We start from the raw sequence: 18,388 nt of genomic DNA, 5'->3' as shown, positions 1-18,388 counted from the left end.
TCTTGGAAGTGGGAAAAAAAAAAATCACATTAAGTTGGAAATAATTTATCTGTGTTAGACGCTCAGTTAATTTACCAAATGGAATATTCTTTCCACAAGTGCAATATCCTTTTTGGGTAAATATTGTACATATATAATAGAGGAAAGGGGAAGAATGCAGAGGTCTCCAAGTAACTAATAGCAGTATTAACCTTTTAAGCATAAACTCAAGATAAGATGACCATGAAGGCTAAGAAGCAAAACAAAGTCAAATGGTATATGACTTTGCAATACAGCCCCTTGCAGTAAATGAGTGCAAATAAAAAAGAAAGACAAATGTGTTAATGATTCTTAGTGCTCGACCAAAGTTAAATCAGTAAGTTTCTATTAAGATGTCTTACTCGCTTCCACATTTTCACTGCTAGGATGACTCAGTCCTGGATGGAATAAGCTCAAGGCATTTACAAACAACTCAAAAACTGGATTTGTCCATTATAATAGCACATACTTACGGAAAACTAAATCTGTGCAAAATGCTGAAGGGGCACAAAGTTGTTTAAAACCTTATATTGGCCCTATTCTCTAGGCCAGTGGCATCCTGTCTGGGGCCAAAGGAACTGAGCCAAACTCAGCCTAGGGAGCACTGGGTTACAGGAGATAAATGCCCAAAAGAGGGAGTACCAGGAAGCAAGGAAGTTGAGAATCATTTCCAAGAGCAAGTCTGGGGGCACAGGGAAGAGGAAAAAACGAATACACACCAGAAAAATCAGAACTTGGGAGCAGAGACTCTGTTGAATGCCAGCACTAGCAGGGTTGGCACTGGGTGGGCTGGTTTGAACAGAGGGAAATTAGATCTTTCTATGACTAATATCATACCATAGCGTACTATAATTTATCGTGAATACTCTCTAGCTGTAAATAAACAGAGAGGTTTGGAAGAGAATTCACCCCTGGTCAGAGAGGTTTGGCTTGCCCCTTTGTATATTCTAGATGCAACCTAGAAACAACAGTCTGACCATCCAATGAATTTTAATAATAAAGGAAGATGTGTTATAGTCAGCGAAAACAATCTCCTAAGCAAGAAGCAGGAGAGCTAGAATCAGCTGTAACTTTGTCAATGCTATTAAGGTATCAAAAGAAAAAACTGTGATTCTGGGAATGAGTTGGGGATACTTGGCTTGGAATAGAGAGGCACGCTTGAGCTAGGTGCAACTCAAAAGGATGAGAAGGGCCCATGGACCCTATTCAATTTCTGTGACAGGGTTATACACCCATTGTGAAGATGGAAACATTCAGTATTTCATAAACTGATGCCATTAAACATTCAAATTTACAATGAATTCCCCCTGCTCTAACTCCATGTTTACCAATGTCCATCAAATTACAGCCTAACTTCTCTTAAACTTTGACCATAAGAAGAAAAATGTTCCGGTCATGTATTAATAATACTGATCGAGGAGAACAGGGTAGTTTGAATTGTCCGCCTTGTTTAATGTGCATCTGACTCAGAGGGATGATTTTATTCTGATATACCAACAGATGAAGTTGTTGATGTTGCAAAATTGAGAACTAGATCTTAAGCTGTGAAAAAGTAACCCAGGAAAATGCTACAGGGTGAACATTCTTGGAAAATATCTTTGACGTTGACTTTGATCTTAAGACCTGCTTCCATCAAACTTCAAACTAATGACTGATAATCACACACTGAATTAAAGATATTCAGAAAACAAATTAAAAAGGTATTCAGATAATTGTTTTAAAAAATAATTTGTATTGTTTTTATTTATTACAAAAGTAATGTGTAGAATTTTTTTAAATATGGATAAGCAAAAACTCAAAATTAAAAATTGCCTATAGTAATAATTAAGAATTACTGCGTCTTTACTATATTCCAAGAACTGTTCTAAGTGCTTGAATATATTAACTCATTTATTTCTCAAAACAACCCAGTGAGGTGGGAACTACTGTTATCCCTATTTAAGTGATTTTAACACTAAGGCAGAATGGTTAAGTAACCCGCTTAAGTTCACACAAGTGGTACATGGTAGTGTGAACTTATCCTCACACTATAGTGGTCCATAATCTCTTCTATCATATGGTCCTCTCTCTACAATTAGATATATTATTTTCCTTGCAAAAATGTGATTAGACTACACATACTTTTTCATAGTGAGCCTTTCTCCCCACCCCTACAACACCACGCTACATCACGAAGCTCTTTAGAGACCAAACCATGCAGTGTCCTCATTGGATCCTAGGGTACCATTACTTTCATGCCCTTTCAGTTGACAAAGCTAAGGAAAAGCATTTCTTTTAATGATGATTTTTTAAAGGGATCGTCTCCAGATTGAATTTGGCAGCACAGAGTTCTTCCACATATTTCTCCAATCTGTATTTTTATCTCCCTCTCCAAAGTGAGAAACTTAGTACCACAAAACATCTTTATATTACTCATTTGTGCTATCCTACAATATACATAAAATAGTTTCAGAATCAATACATCAATACCACTATTAATGGCACATCTACCGTGTAAAGTTCAAGATTTCTTTGTAATTTTTTCCCAAGAATATGTTACTAAGTATGTATAGTCAAAGTACTGTGTTCAATGTTACTTGAGTTAATTCTTTCATATATGTGCGGTTATGTTTTATACACAGCTAGGCTCCTTGGTTTCACTTGCATTCAAATTTTAGGGTTTGCTTTCTCCATCATTTTTTATTAAATATTATTATTTAAATATGTTTAAATGGTTTAAAATACAAAGCTATATAAAAATGTGTACTCCAAGGATGTCTTACTTTCATTTGTCTTATTCTTACACATTTCCCATAGGTTTCTCCCATATATATTTCCTTTTGGGAAAAAAAGGTAAATGCATGTGTGTGTGTGTGCGCGTACATGTGTATGTGTGAGTGTGTGTGTGTGTGTGTGTATGCACAGCAGATGAGGAATGTGGAAACTTGGGTTACAGTTATAAAGGAACACAGTACATTTAAGGGCAAATGAGAAAATTCAAACAGCTAGGATGATTAATAAACGAAGCATTTGACAAAGCAAATATATAGACTCTGCAATGACATTTACATGATCAAAAGTGAAAATAAAAATATTTTATTCCCTCTCTAAAATTTTGTGCTCTCCTTATTTAGTGTTATGCCTATCTCTGCCACCCTTCATGACCATGAATTATACTTAAAGCTTCTAACCCTTAAAATAATCATGGAAATAGAATTATAAATATTTAGATTAGGGATTATTCTAAAAACTTGTCCAAAGCAAAAAGCTATTTTAAAAAAAGTAATCATCAATCATTTTATCATCTGTGAGCCTTCCTAAAGAAGCTAAACTATAATTTATTTAGGGAATTAGTATGTTCTTAAATTATTTAAATATTTTTGCTAAGCTTCTTTAAATTAAATCTCTGGTCACTAGGATGTTACTTTTGGAGCAGAGTTTATTTGTGGAGTTCAATCCTCTCTCCTTACTATTCATGTTGAATAGTTTCTCGAATTTCTGGTATCAGATTACTATTCGGTGTAGCTTTGTTTTGCTTTTATTTTTTTTTCAGGAAGATTAGCCCTGAGCTAACTACTGCCAATCCTCCTCTTTTTTGCCGAGGAAGACTGGCCCTGAGCTAACATCCGTGCCCATCTTCCTCTACTTTATACATGAGATGCCTACCACAGCATGGCTTTTGCCAAGCAGTGCCATGTCCGCACCCAGGATCCAGACCAGTGAACCCCGGGCTGCCAAGAAGTGGAATGTGCGAACTTAACCACTGTGCCACCGGGCTGGCCCCTTTGTGTTGCTTTAATTGCAGGAACTTATTAAGGCAAAAAATTCATGTTAAGAATGAAGTTAATGTTGATGTCCACTCAGACAGGGGAAACAAAAGAAAAAATAAACAAGTGGGACTTTATCATACTAAAGAGCTTCTGCAAGGCAAAAGAAACCAAGATCAAAATGAAAAAACAACCCAACAACTGGGAGAAAATATTTGCTAATCATAAATCCAATAAAGGGTTAATCTCCACTATACATAAACAACTAACACAATTGAACTACAAAAGAATAAACAACCCAATCAAAAAGTGGGCAGAGGATATGAACAGACATTTTTCCAAAGAAGATATACAAATGGCTATAGGCACATGAAAAGATCACTAATCATCAGGGGATGCAAATCAAAACTACACTTAGATATCACCGTACACCCATTTAGAATGGCTATAATCATCAAGACAAAAAATAATAAATGTTGGAGAGGTTGTGAAGAAAAGAGAACCCTCATCCACTGCTGGTGAGAATGCAAACTGGTGCAGCCACTTTGGAAAACAGTATGGAGATTTCTCAAAAAATTAAAAACAGAATTACCATATGACCCAGCTATCCCACTACTGGGTATTTATCCAAAGAACTTGAAATCACTAATACAAAGAGACTTATGTACCCCTATGTTCATTGCAGCATTATTCACAATAGCCAAGATGTGGCAGCAACCCAAGTGCCCAGCGGGTAAAGAAGATGTGGTGTGTGTATATATATACAATGGAATACTACTCAGCCATAAGAAAAGACATAATTGTCCCATTCACAGCCACATGGATGGACCTTGAGGGCATCATGTCAAGCAAAATAAGCCAGATAGAGAAAGACAAACACCGTATGATTTCACTCACATGTGGGATATAAACAACCTTCAGACAAAGAGAACAATTTAGTGGTTACCAGAGGAAAGGAGGGGGAAGGTGGGCACAAGGAGTGCAGGGGCACACTTATATGGTGTTTGACAAATATTAATGTATTGCTGAAATTTCACAATGTTATAAACTATTTAGACCACAATAAAAAATTTTTTTGAAAAAAGACTGAAATTAATGTTATTAATAAACAAACATAATGGGTTCTCCCAAGTCAAAAATTTAAGACTGCTGAGTTATTTATTCTATCTGCTGAGCTTCTACTTCTTGACTACCTGGTATTTTAGTCTGTAGGACTGCGACTACCACAAACTGTGTGGCTTAAACAACAGCTATTTGTTGTATCACAGCTCTGGGGTTAGAAGTCCAAGATCAGGGTGTTGGCAGCCTGGTTCTCTTGACAGCTGTGAGGGAGCCTTTGTTCCACGCCTCTCTCCTAGCTCCTGGTGGTTTGCTGGCAGTTTTTGGCGTTCCTTGGTTTGTAGAAGCATCAGTCCAATCTCTGCCTTCATCTTCACATGGCGTTCTCCCAGTGTGTGTGTGTGTGTGTTTCTGTGTCCAAATCTCCCCATTTTATAAACACACAGTCCTATTGGATTAGGGCCCACCCGATGACTTCATCTTAATCATCTCTGAAGACCCTGTTTCAAAAAGAAAAGTCACGTTCACAGGTGCTAGGGGTTAGGACTACAACACATGAATTTTGGGGGACACAAGTCAACCCATAACACCTCACAAATAAATTAGACCAAAAGTCACAGGGTTTCTATTACAATTTTGGGCTAATTTTGCAATGTTTGTGTATGGTATGAGGAGTGCTATCATTCCAGGGTATGAGAAGGAAAGACCGAGAGAGAGAGGGAAGGTGAGAGAGAGAAAGAGATTGTTTTTAAATATTTCCAAACTTCAGTTGGAGTTTTCCTCCTAAAAAAAATATTGATTATTATTAATATATATAGATGAGTATTGATAGGTAGCTTTGCATATGCAATTCCCAATATCAATCAGAATATCTGAATACTGACATTGTATCCATATTGTGTTAGGGACTGCTGAAAAGCGATCACCCAAACAGAACAATTACATAAAGGTTTATCTGACCATATGTACAATGTATTAGGGAGATATGAGTAACAGTAAAAAATACAAATATCTCAGAGCTAAATTTTGACAGGGACTAGAAATATTGCAGGAGTCCAGAAAAGGAAAATACAAATGAGTTTTGTTAATAAACAAATACTCTGAAAAATCAGTAAGAAAACAAGCAACAGTCTAGTAAACAGGGTCCATCAATGAGGAATTGATTAGATTATGTGATGTCTCCACCACAGTGGACTCTGTCCTTATTACAGCGAGGGCAGATCTGCCTGCGCTGACGTGGATATACACAGAGAGAGGCTAGACAAGAAGTCATTAAAGGCTAAAAACTTTAAGAACTGAGTCCAGGAAATGCAGAAGGATGCTTGAATGGGGAAGAAATTTAGTTTTGATTCTGTACCTTTCTGTGCTGTTTGCATTTTTATAATGCGGATGCTTTACTTTTGACTTTTCATCACTTTTTGAGTTGGGGAGCTCATTTGTGTAGGGTTGAATTGATCATACGTCTCTGTTCAAGACACATTATTATCATTAGGTCACACCTCTTGGTTGCTTTGTTCTTAAATTTATTCACTTTTATCCCCATATCCTATTCCATTTCCTTTGCCTCCCCATAAGCCATAATTATACTGTGCTTAACATACATCTTTCTGTTTATATGTGACCTTATAAAACATATATTATTTTGAGTGCATAATTTTAAACTTAGGTAAATTATATTGTCATATCTCATTTTCTACCTTACATTATTCACCAGGTACCATTTTTTGAGACCATCCCTATTGCTCTGTGATACATCTAACCCACTCTTTCTACATGCTGTGTACAAGTCATGGTGTGCATCATTGCCACTCACCTGCCCACACTCCCAGAGGACACTTGGGTTGCTTCCACAAATAATATTGCAATGAACATTGTGGTACAAGTCCTTCCACTGACCTACATAGGAACTTATTTGCAGTAAACACCCAAGTGAAAATACTACTTTATGGTTGACATGTAAACCTAATTTGCCCAGGTAGTGCCAGTTGCTGTCCCAAATGGCTGCACCCATCCACATGCCTACCAGGGTCACATGTCCCTGTGTGCCTGCCCACACTCAGCATTCTGCAGCTTTATAATATTGTCTAGTCTAGTAGTTATAAACAATATCTCCTTTTTGAACTTGAATTTCTTTGATAACTTTAAAAAAATGTAATGAGAAAATTTCTTCTCTGTTCAAACCCACTGCTCTGTCGTCTCTTACCCCTTCACTCTGCTATGACGTCTCTGAGAGTCCAACTGTGTTTTCACTTAGTGAAATGCATGTTTTCTCTACAACCTCAAACTCATCATCTTTCAAAGCAATATAAAAAGTTCACAGATTATTAATGCTGAGGAGAATCTTGGTGATCTAGAACAATATCCTCATTTTGCACCTAGGGAAAATAAGGCCTAGAGAAAAGAAATGACTCATCTAGTGGTAACTAGATTTGAGGGCAGAACCAGAACTCATAAGCAGAAATGGGCAGGGTGGAAAGGGCAGAACTTTGGAGTCAGACAGGAAAAGGAAAACACACAATGGTCGAAATAACTGAATAAGGCTTCCCAGGTGGAGATAAAGCTGAAAACTACCCTTTGAAAGATGCACAGAGAAGAAGGAGAAATGTTCCGGATGGAGAAAGCAACCTGGACAAAGCCATCATCATGAGGGATGTGTATGCTGTGTTTTGTGCATGACAGAGAGCAGCAAGAATGTAGACTGCAAAAGGTAAACGGGCCCAGGATTTGGGGAGTCTAAAGAATGTAGCTAGGACAGGCTACATCATTTTTACGGTCCAGTGCCAGATGAAAACGCAGGGCTCCTTGTTCAAAAATTAACAATTACAACATGGTCACAGCAGAGCATTAAACCAAATGTGAGGCTCTGTACAACTGCACAGGTTGCACATCCGTGAAGCTCACCCAGAATCTAGCTGGGTTTTGAAAATGTGGTTGGAACTAGGATCCCCTGAGGTTTGTGAGCAAAGGAATACTATAACTAGAACAAGGTTTAAAAAAATAAAGACCTCTCCAGAGAGTATTTCCACAATATGTATCAAAATTTAAAATGCACTCACCAAATTGCTTAGCAGTTGGACTTCTAGGAAGTTACCCTGCAGATATTTTCATACAGGAGCAAAATGGCATTTGTTCCAGGATAGTCACTGCATTGTTGTTGCTACCAGCAAAGGTCAGAAACAGCCTAAATATTCTCTGCTAAGGAACTGGTTCAGGTGATTATGGTAACTTCACGCAATGGACACTCTCATCACCTTCATGCATCTTAGTATTACAGCTAGGTTCTTCATTTCCATGCCTTGAGTCTAAATCCTTAGGAAACTTAGGGCACTATCTGTGATTATGAGATGGAATAAATAATGTTTTAATTCCTAGCCGGTAAAGGACAGTTAAAAAATCAACATAAGACCATTAAAAAGAACGCAGTAGCTCTCATATACTTACAAAAACATTTTCTGAGATCTATTTTTCTGAAAAAGAAGAAAGAAATGACAATGAGCACAGCAGTGTGTGTACGGTATGTACCCTTTGAGCATAAACATAAAATGCAATATTTGTATCTACACAGAATATCTGCAGAGGGAAACACAAAAAACTGATAATGGTGGTTGCCTCTAGGAAGGGAAACCCAGGAACTGGGATAGGTGGGATGAAGTCATACTTTTTAACATGTACTCTCATATCTTTCGAATTTTGTGTATATGCATGGGTTACTTATAAAAATATATATATTTTAAAAGACCAAATGACTTGGGAGGAAGACAAGAGTGCCCTTGGGAAGGGAAGATGAAGCCATTTCTGCCATTAGGTGGTGGGAGGCCATGAGCTACAGCTCAAGAGTATCTAAATAAATGTCGCACCCATACATGGACATCAAGAGAAGAATAAAGAATTCACATTTCCTCCACCCTGAAGACTCTGTAGGGATCTGAAATTAATTCAGTTTTTGAACAAGCAATAAAGGAATAATAGAGTTCTCGAAACTTAAGGAAATAAGAAAAGGAGGGAGGAAAGAGGGGAGGGAAGTAGTAAGAGAGGGAGGGAGAAAATTCAACTGGTAGCACCATGCAGGGTGGCAAAGGAAACCAGGGCTTTCCCGATCACTCAGGGAGTGAGCTGATTAGGGTCTGCACTAGGTGGACGCGATGGGCATGAGGAGGAAAAGCAAGATTCAATGCCATTTTAAAAGGGGAAAATCAGACTTGTTGACTAATTGGACATGCTGGAGGACTAGGAATGAGCATATCATGAACGGCATGATTTTGCAGTGACAGCTTTCCAGGAAAAATCGCTGCATTCTCAACATCTGCATGCATCTGAGAGTTACACCTGGATTCTTCATTTCCATGCTTTGATTTTAATCCTTAAGAAAGTAGGCCTTGGGGTACTACTTGTGATTCTAAAATGGAATAAGTAATGACTTAATTCCCAGCCAGTAAAGGGCAATCCAAATGACTGGCTCCACCATTTCCCCAGGGCTAGTTTGTAACCTGGGACAGAAATAAGCTGTGTGTATTAAATCAATACAATCACTCACAAGTTAAAAAAAAAAAAAAAGTCATCGCTTTGGTGGCTATGTATTATATGAACTATTTCTGTTTCTTAATGGTTTGCTTTCCTCAGACCATATAAGCCTGGTCACATTTCCATGATGAGCCAAAACCAGTGAGGGACTAGGTGCCTTGGGCAAGTGTTTGAAGGCGCTTTCATGCAAATTGCAAGCCCCTGCCTGCCCCATGGGGCTGTCTCAATGAAGAGGTATCCCAAGGGAGATGACTGTGTAACATTTCAGGGTACTGGCTGCTTTATTCCTCTCTCCCAACCTCAGTGGGGGCTGCTCATCAGAGTATGGGAGCACAGCAGACCAGGGAAAGTGTCAGTGTGTGCCACCTTGAAGGCACCATTGACCATCTTGTGATCTTCCCATGCTTGACCACACCAATGTTGAAATCACTGCCTGCCACGGCATCTCTGATGTAAAACAGGATCAATACAGAGTACATCTATGAAACGCAATACATAATACATGTGTTTGTCATGATGTGTTGCCCAGAAATAGCAAAAGGGCGGATTCTGCCTGCCTGAGTATGCTGTCTCTCCACAGACTCCATGACACCCCAGTCCCCTGCTACTCTCCCTTTGGCTCCCCCACTCCTGCCACTCCCTAAAATAGACTTTCCCAAGGCTCTGCTCTCAGCTCTCTTCTCTCTCTGGGATTTCCTCCACTTCTACATTCTTACCTTTCACTTCTGTGCAGTTGACTCCCGACTCCACTTTCTAGCCTTGGTTTCTCCCGATCTAGATGTCAGCTGCCCAGTAGGCATCTCCCCCTACTTACCTCAAATAGAATTGCCAAAAGTGAACATTTTGCTCCGCACTTTTCCTTCCAGTCCTTTCTCCTCCTAACTTCCTGACATTATACCACTATTCTCCCAGTTATTTAAGCTAGATTCCTAGATTCATTTTCCTTCCTCCTTCTGTCTTGCCATGAACCTCATGCTAGAGCCTTCACTCTAGTTCAGGACCTCATTGCCTCTCCGCTCCCATTATAACCACCTCCTGGGTGACCTTCCCTACTTTTGGTTTCTCTTACTTTGACTTCTCTGACACACCATTGCCAGATCTTCCCTTCAAATGCTCTGATCCTTCCCCCGCTCAAAAAATCTTCAGCAGCTTCTCAGGCTACAGAGTTAACATAATTCCGGCGAACTAGGGAGGTGTCCTTCAAACTTTTCTCTTTGTAATTCTACCACTGATGAATTTCTTTAAACTTTTGTATTTTCAGCCTATATCACATTCTGGGTAAGGAGTTCTCTAAATTTACTGTTTTGGGTAAAATAGTTTCTCAGTCTGTGTTGTTCAGGTGTGAGCAATATAAATACTACTCAAAGTAACCAAAAAGAAAATAACTTACTGTTGAATGACAATTTACTGACTCACATAAAGACAAAACATAGAATTTGTTCTAGTCAGGCATGGCTGTTTCTAGGAGCTCAATATCATACTAGAGACATGTTTGTCTCTTTCTCCTTTGGACAAGCAAGATGGCACCAGCAACCCCAGCTATGCGTTTAACCTGTTTGCCCACCCAAGCTGAAAGATAGTTTTTACTTATAGCTCTGTCAAGAAAGTTCTGGTCAGGACTCTGATTGTCCCTGGTATGGTCACATATCCATGTTATTAACACAGTGGTCAGGGAAAATATTTGGCTAGACTTGTTTCACATACCTACCCTTGCAACAGAGAAACAGAGACAAAGGGGCGAGTTAGCCTCACCCAAATATCAAGGTATGGATTCTCCACAAAACAGAAGACTTGCCCCAGCCTTGTATCAAAGTGTGTGAACTGCTGGACACACACACTCACACTGCATGCTTTTGGATGCATGTAACAAAATGCCTAACTCAATGGGACTTAATAAAAATTTTTAATGTCTTACTAACCAACAGTCTGCATGAAGACAATCCCGGCACGGTGCAGTGTCTCTTTCTTTCTTTCTGCTCAGTCATCCTCAGTCTCCCTTCAAATCACCAGATGGCTGAGGCAGCTCCAACATTATACCTCATATAGCAGTGTTACAGGCAGGAAAGAAAGGGCAAAAGAGATCTTCCATACCATCTTTCCCAGAAGCCCCTGGCTGACTATACTTCCCTCTCATTGGCAGGAACTGTCAAAATGCCCATCCCAGATCAATCCCTGAAAAGGAAAATGGAATAAGTAACTTAGTGTACCACATTTGTCCCCAGAGCTAGGGAGACTCATCTCGACTTTTAGTAAGAAAGAAAGTAAAATGGCCTTTGGTAGGCCATAGTAATGTCTGCCATTGGACTGTAACTCTTATTTGATTTCTTCCACCTGTTTTACATTTCTGGTGGCATTTCTCATGCTGAGGGGTTTTTTAGATTTTTTTTTATTTTGAATCATAGCATTTTGTAGTTCAAAGTAACTTAGGTCATTTAGTTCAGGGCTTTTCAAAGTTTTTTATTTCAGACTTGTAACCCATCAAACAAATGCAAATAAATAGGAGAGTTTAAAAATGAGCCAGGGAAAGTGAGAAGGCTGGGCAAAGAAGGTGAGGCGTCACTAGCCAACGGGCTTGGGGCCCTTCTGGAAAGCTAGAGCCCTTCAGAATGCCCCTCATCCACTGCTGGTGGGAATGCAAACTGGTACAGGCCCTATGGAAAACAGTATGGAGATTCCTCAAAAAACTGACTAGAACTACCATTTGATCCAGCTATTCCACTCTTGGGTATTTATCCAAAGAACACAAAACTGCTAAATCAAAAAGATATTTGCACCCCTATGTTCATTGCAGTATTATTCACAATAGCCAAGACTTGAAAACAACCTAAGTACCCATCAATGGATGAATGGATAAAGAAGATGTGGTATATATATACACAACGGAATACTGCTCAGCCATAAAAAGATGAAATCTTGCCATTTGCGACAACACGGATGGAACTTTAGTGTATTATGCTAGGTGAAATAAGTCAGATGGAGAAAGCCAAATACTGTACAATCTCACTCATAAGTAGAAGATAAAAACAACAACAACGAACAAACACATAGATACAGAGATTAGGTTGGTGGTTACCCGAGGGGAAGGGGGAAAGAGGTGATAGGGCACATGTGTATGATGACGGATGGTAATTAGTCTTTAAGTAGTGAACACGATGCAGTCCACACGGAAATCTAAATATAATGATGTACACCTGAATTTATATAATGTTATAAACCAATGTGACCTCATAAACAAACAAACAAACAACAACAACAAAAACCCCATGTCTCTCCTCCAGTTCTCTCATTTTAAAGGACTGAAGTTTGGAAAGGTAAAATGATTTGACCTTGTTCTGCCACAGGTTATCTAAGACTATAGTCAATGTTCCTGTTTGCAGATTATTTAGGATTATAGTCTAGAGTTCCTGTTTCCTCATCTCTTCATGTCTTTTATGTCTTTATAATTCTGTAATGTATTTTGTCCTCAAACTTTGTTCTACATCCACACAATAAAAAGTCCTTAAAAATAAATCTTAACACAGAATTCTTTACATTATTTCAGTAGCCGTTATGATTTTTCTCTGACTCCACTCTACGGCTCTTGATACACACTGTCCTGAGCTACATGCAGTATTTCTGGTGCAAGTACACAGAGATTTATTCTGTTGTAGGCAGAACAGGGTGGTGGCTAGGCATCCAAGGCATTAAACATGGTACTACGTGCTTTCCAATCTTGCCTCTAGGAGCCTCAGTTACCTTATTTGTTAAGTTGGGGAAATTATAATACCCAACTCACTGAGTTGAAGTCCATGTGTAGCATACTTACATAGCCCAGCATATAGTAACTGCTATCTGTTTAACGTTACTTTTTCTCCAAAATCCTCCTTGGCCATCAAAGATCCTGCAGATTGTTGGGAATTTCCCTCCCAGAGGTAAAGGGCCAATGATGCCTAAATCCAGAGCCTTCTCTTATGTTTAGATTCATTTCCATAAGTGCATCTCCTTCACTTCACTTTCTCCTCATATATCTTTTTGTATGGTTTGCAATTTACTGTCCATGGAAACTAAGGGCCAATGACCAGACTCATACTATTAGAGTTGAAAGACACCTTTCAAAGGTGTCTCAAGATCAAGTCATTCGCTGTGAAGGAAGGGGCACGTTCCAGAATGTAGTTCACTTGGCTAGAATCACCAATGCCTCAAAGTTCTGTATTCAGATCACGCAGTTCCAACTAACCTTTATAATTTGGATCAAGGTCCCAGTTCCCCTTTGCTGCTCCCTCACCCCTACTCCCAATCCCTGACAAATATTATCGTGTGTTTGTCTGAAGAGCTAAGATAATAAAAGAAAAAAGGAAAGGGTTGTTATAAATTATCTAAATGTCTGAAGACACAGCCGGGCAATTTCGTAATCCTGTACCGACATAAAATTTTCATTTGCCTCTGTCACCAAGGACAGCTTCAGAAGAAAGCATCTCTTCATGAAGTTCAACCGAAGTTAATAAGATTTTTTGGTAAATATTAACGTTTTCCCAATATTTTATGATAATTATTTAATTAAAAATTCCACCGCTTTCTCTAATAGTGAATACATAAATACACAATTACTAACAGAAAAGAATTATTGCCCACATGGAACTATATCTTCTAGTAAGGTACGGGAAAAGTGCTCTCCCGTAAGCATTGGTGGTTCAGTGGTAGAATTCTCGCCTGCCACGCGGGAGGCCCGGGTTCGATTCCCGGCCAATGCAGCGCTCAGTTTTACTTTCCCTTTTAAAAACCTCCGTATCTCAGGTCCCCAAAACAAATTCAATAAAAACATCGAATCATTGGCTTTCTGCAAACGAAGAAGGAAGAATCAAAGCTAGTTTGCAGTTTCAATTTTATTTTCAGCAACCGAAACGGCTGTTTCCCTAAACTTCGCTGTTACATTCGGCCTCTCTTTTCTATTAGTTATGGGAGCCCAAGAGTGTGTGAGCAAAACGTATATACGGGCAATAGAATATACAGTTTCTAGGATGTGGCTGAGAAAAAGCGACAGCGGCTGGATGGAGATGCCGGGGATTGAACCCGGGACCTCACACATGCGAAGCGCGCGCTCTACCACTGAGCTACATCCCCCAGCCAACGATCCTATTTCTGGTATAGGTATTCATTCAGTTTATTTAGCAAAAGTCAACTTACTATAGCAAAATTTCAAGAGTTTATCTTGGTTGATGTGTCTGGAGCATGTTTTTGCCCTTCCCACTCCCGTCTTAAGCTGCTTCCATGATACATCGGGACGCCGTGCAGCCGCATCGAGGAACAGCTCCCGAGCACTTCTGCCGGGTGCCTGGAGCTAGGGGAAGGAGGGATCGGGCGCCCAGCCCCTCCGGGAGGGCGGGACGTCGGCGCTCGGCCTGCCGGCGGGTGCCGAACTCCTCTGCATGTTTACCGCGCAGGCGCGGAGAGCGGGAACTCGCGGTGCGTCCAGCCGGCGGCTGAGCGGTGGAATCGAACCCCGCCTCCGACTCCGACCGAGGGCTTGGCCCGCGGGACGCGCCGGCCCAGGAGACCTGCTCCCGGAGCAGAGCGGTGGCGACCTTCTGTGCACGCCCGAAAACCTGATAGATTTAGCTGTACAACGCCCCCTCCCCATGAAATAAACCCACATCCTAGGAAAATGACGTGTTCACGCCAAATTCCTATAAACTGGGTTTTGTAGGAGTTACAACCAACTGGGAGACGAAAATGATTTTGCAACATGCTCTTCTTTTGAGGGGCCCAAACTGAAAGAAAGAAAATGACATCGCTGCCCTCTTTGTAGCTAAATCATATAAATTATGATAAAGTCAGGACAGGGGACCTGCTCAAGATGGATTTTTCTCTCTGATATTTACACCATGAACCCATCTGACTGATACGTTATGATAGTAATGTAAGTCACTGAACACCTCCTTTAATGTCCTCTGAACCCTCCCTAACCACTAATCGCACTCCCAGCCCCAAATGGAGAAATGTACTGAGTCCTGTTTTCTCGGAAATTGCCTCTCTCCAGGTGCTTGAGTGCTAGGTAATACATGAGTTAACGTGTATTATAGTGCAATGATGTGTGTTTGACCCTTCCCGGTGCAGTTTAAACTGATAACCCCTCCAGGCAAGCGAAGACCGGGTGGTAGAGGCCTTTCACACCCTGATGGGAGGGAGCAGGGGAGAGATTTGGTGTCGGGGAGCTGGGTCACCATCACTTCCAGCCGACCTGTAAGGCTGACCCCAGCAGGTACCCTCGATAGTGGGGGCCTAGAATTTCCACAGCCTTCTGTTGCAGCAGAGCATCCCTCATAAATGAAACAGTCAGCAGGCCAAAAGCCAGAGCAGAAAGCAGACGTTTCAAAATAACTCTGGGTAAACCACAAGCTTCACAATCAACTCCTAGATTAAAAATATAAATAAATCCAGCGTTTGCTTAGGGCAATTTAAACAAATAATGGCTCATAATCTGATTTTGTTTTTAACTAGAACAAGCCACATACTGATCTAATACAACTACAATACAGAATGTCCAAAAAAACACAGCTGCGTCAGTGGACAGTCAGTAAGCGGCTCTGCTCCAAGCCAGAACATTTCCAAGCCAACCCCTGCATCCCGGCCTGCGGCGCTAGAACATCAACGTCTTCAGTTGACGCTGAAACGGGCGGGAAACAGGGCCAGCGCCCTTCCTCCATCCCAAGGTTTACACCAGGGCAAATACAGCAGTAGTATTTAGTTAACGGAAAGGAAGCACATTTGCCTCTGGTGACTTCACCTTAACCTCCTCTTTAGGATCCCTTCCTCATGTTATGGCTTATTTCTCCACCACCTGAGGCACTCCCTTTCTGGGACTTCTTTCTCAGACAATTCCTAAATTTCAGAGCTAAGTGCAGAGAAGCCTCCTTTTAAATGCTCAGTCCTCCTAGTCCACCAGTCCAAGGCCTAACTTGGTGCGTTGGATAAGGAAAATAAAGCCAAGCTCTAAAGCCGACAGAGCATGCGAAGTTGATTTATTGGCCTGGGTTAACCCAAAGGAAAGGCCCTAACACCGTGGGCTGTTTCAGCCACTGTCGTTGGTGGGAAAGGTGAACCAGGAGGCACACTTTTGGATTAGGGAGTCTTTTCAGGAAAACTTCTTGGATCTCCTCTATTCTGTATGTAAGCGAACTGCCCCAGCTCTGTGTGCAGATGAAGAAAGATTGGCCAAATGTCCAAAATTATGGAGCATAAGAAAATTCAGTTCTGTCTTCAATCCTCCCCACATGTCTCATGCTTGGGGACAAATACCTCCTATTCTCAGTCTCTTTCAATGTCACTCACATCAAACACACACACCCCATTCATAAGGATTGACCCTAGGCCCCCACTTTGAGGCAGATGACGTTTACCTCTGGCACTGTTTCCACCGTCCTTTTCACACTCTTGCTTCAGCTCTTGGCGCTCCGTCCAGCAGGTATAGAGTGTCTTTCCCTCAGAGCTGGCTATGAGCTGAAAGATGTTTATTCCCAGTCCAGGCAGCTCTTACTCCTGACTGCACGTTAGAGCTACTGGCAAAATCTTTGAAAAATGCTGGTGCTTGCTTGAGCCCAACTCCAAACCAATTAAATCTGAATATCCATGAGTAGGTCCAGGTATCAGTAGCTTTTTTTCTTCTGGTGAGGAAGATTGGCCCTGAGCTAACATCTGTGCCACTCTTCCTCTATTTTGTACATAGGATGCCACCACTGCATGGCTTAATGAGTGGTGTGTAGGTCTGCCCCAGGAAGAGCACAAACTTAACCATTATGCCGCCACCAGCTGGCCCCATCATCAGTAGCTTTTTAAACTCTCAGGTGGTTCCAATGTGCAGCTAAGCCTGAGGACAGCTGCTAGAGTGCTATTTGCAAGTCAACAAGGGATGTCTAGTGAAGGTTTTTAACTAAACTTATTGTCTTAATTATTTTGCAATATGTATGTGTATCAAATCATTATATTGAACACCTTAAACTAATACAATGTTATATGTCAATTATATCTCAATAACATTGGGGAAAAAACCGCAACAAACGATATCTATTATTAGCCCAGTGTTTCTCAACCTTGGCTGCATATTGGAAATAACTGGCAAGCTTTAAAAAAAATTCTGGGGGCTGACCCATGGTTGAGTGGTTAAAGTGCTGTGCACTCTGCTTCGGTGGCCTGGGGTTTGCAGGTTTGGATCCTGAGTGTGGACCAACTCCATTCATCAGCCATGCTGTGGAGGTGTCCCACATACGAAAAATAGAGGAAGATTGGCACAGATGTTAGCTCAGGGCAAATCTTCCTCACCAAAAAAAGAAAAATTCTGATGCTTGAATCCCATCCCCAAATATACTGATTTAATCAGTCTGAGGATGGTCTAGACATGCAATTTTTAAAATGCTTCCCAGGTGACTCTAATATGCAGCCAAGGTAGAGAACCATAGATTCGAGTGCATACTTTCTGAAGTTCTTCCCCTAGTTGTATGAGAAGCCAAACCTGCCATCATTCTGAGAGCGGACGACTCCTTGCCCAGAGCCCCCCTCCACCCGTCCGCCTTGGGAATTGGCATTGCTAGAGGATGAAAGAAGCTGATTCAGTCCAATTTCTCATCCCTATTTTCCTTCATATAAAATAAAACTGGTGGAGGCAGGTGTTCAAGTGCTAAAAACAAGCATTTCTGAACTTCACATATTCTGTCTCCTCTACCCTACCCCCATGTTACGTGAATGCATCCCTCAAGTGAAATGTCCCTGTTGATTGGCCATTAGAATGGCTCAAGAAGGGGCGGGAGGAGAGTGGCCTGCACTTGGCATCTGGGAATGCCCAATGCTGTGGTTTCCTGCGTAGAAAAAGACTAGATTGCTTTACTCAACACCTAAAGGAACAGGCAGCTCTTTGAAGTACAATATTTTGCTCCTCAGGGTCATGACTATTAGTAATTCTTTATCACCACAGTTAATTATCATTAATAACAACCCGAGGACCAAAAAAGCTGCTAGTTACTTTTAACTCAGAGAAAGTTAATAAACATTACTCTTTTCAATACGTAGCCCAA

The 18,388-nt window shown here is 40.8% G+C and overlaps 1 long non-coding RNA gene and 2 other non-coding genes across 3 annotated transcripts; 1 reads left to right on the top strand and 2 right to left on the bottom strand.

The window, feature by feature from the left end:
• Positions 1-3,966: 3,966 nt before the first annotated feature.
• LOC138918770 (uncharacterized) lies at positions 3,967-14,747 on the bottom strand. The gene is made up of 2 exons (XR_011428497.1): positions 14,508-14,747; positions 3,967-5,323 (listed from the first exon to the last, which is right to left on the bottom strand). It is a non-coding gene; the product is annotated as an uncharacterized lncRNA (long non-coding RNA).
• Positions 14,004-14,074, top strand: TRNAG-GCC (transfer RNA glycine (anticodon GCC)). Its single transcript has one exon. It is a non-coding gene; the product is annotated as a tRNA-Gly (tRNA).
• TRNAA-CGC (transfer RNA alanine (anticodon CGC)) lies at positions 14,373-14,444 on the bottom strand. The gene has a single exon. It is a non-coding gene; the product is annotated as a tRNA-Ala (tRNA).
• Positions 14,748-18,388: the final 3,641 nt, after the last annotated feature.

The sequence above is a fragment of the Equus caballus genome, chromosome 18 (genome assembly GCF_041296265.1).
Source record: "Equus caballus isolate H_3958 breed thoroughbred chromosome 18, TB-T2T, whole genome shotgun sequence".
NCBI classification, from domain to species: domain Eukaryota; kingdom Metazoa; phylum Chordata; class Mammalia; order Perissodactyla; family Equidae; genus Equus; species Equus caballus.
This window is presented reverse-complemented; position numbering and strand designations above follow the sequence as displayed.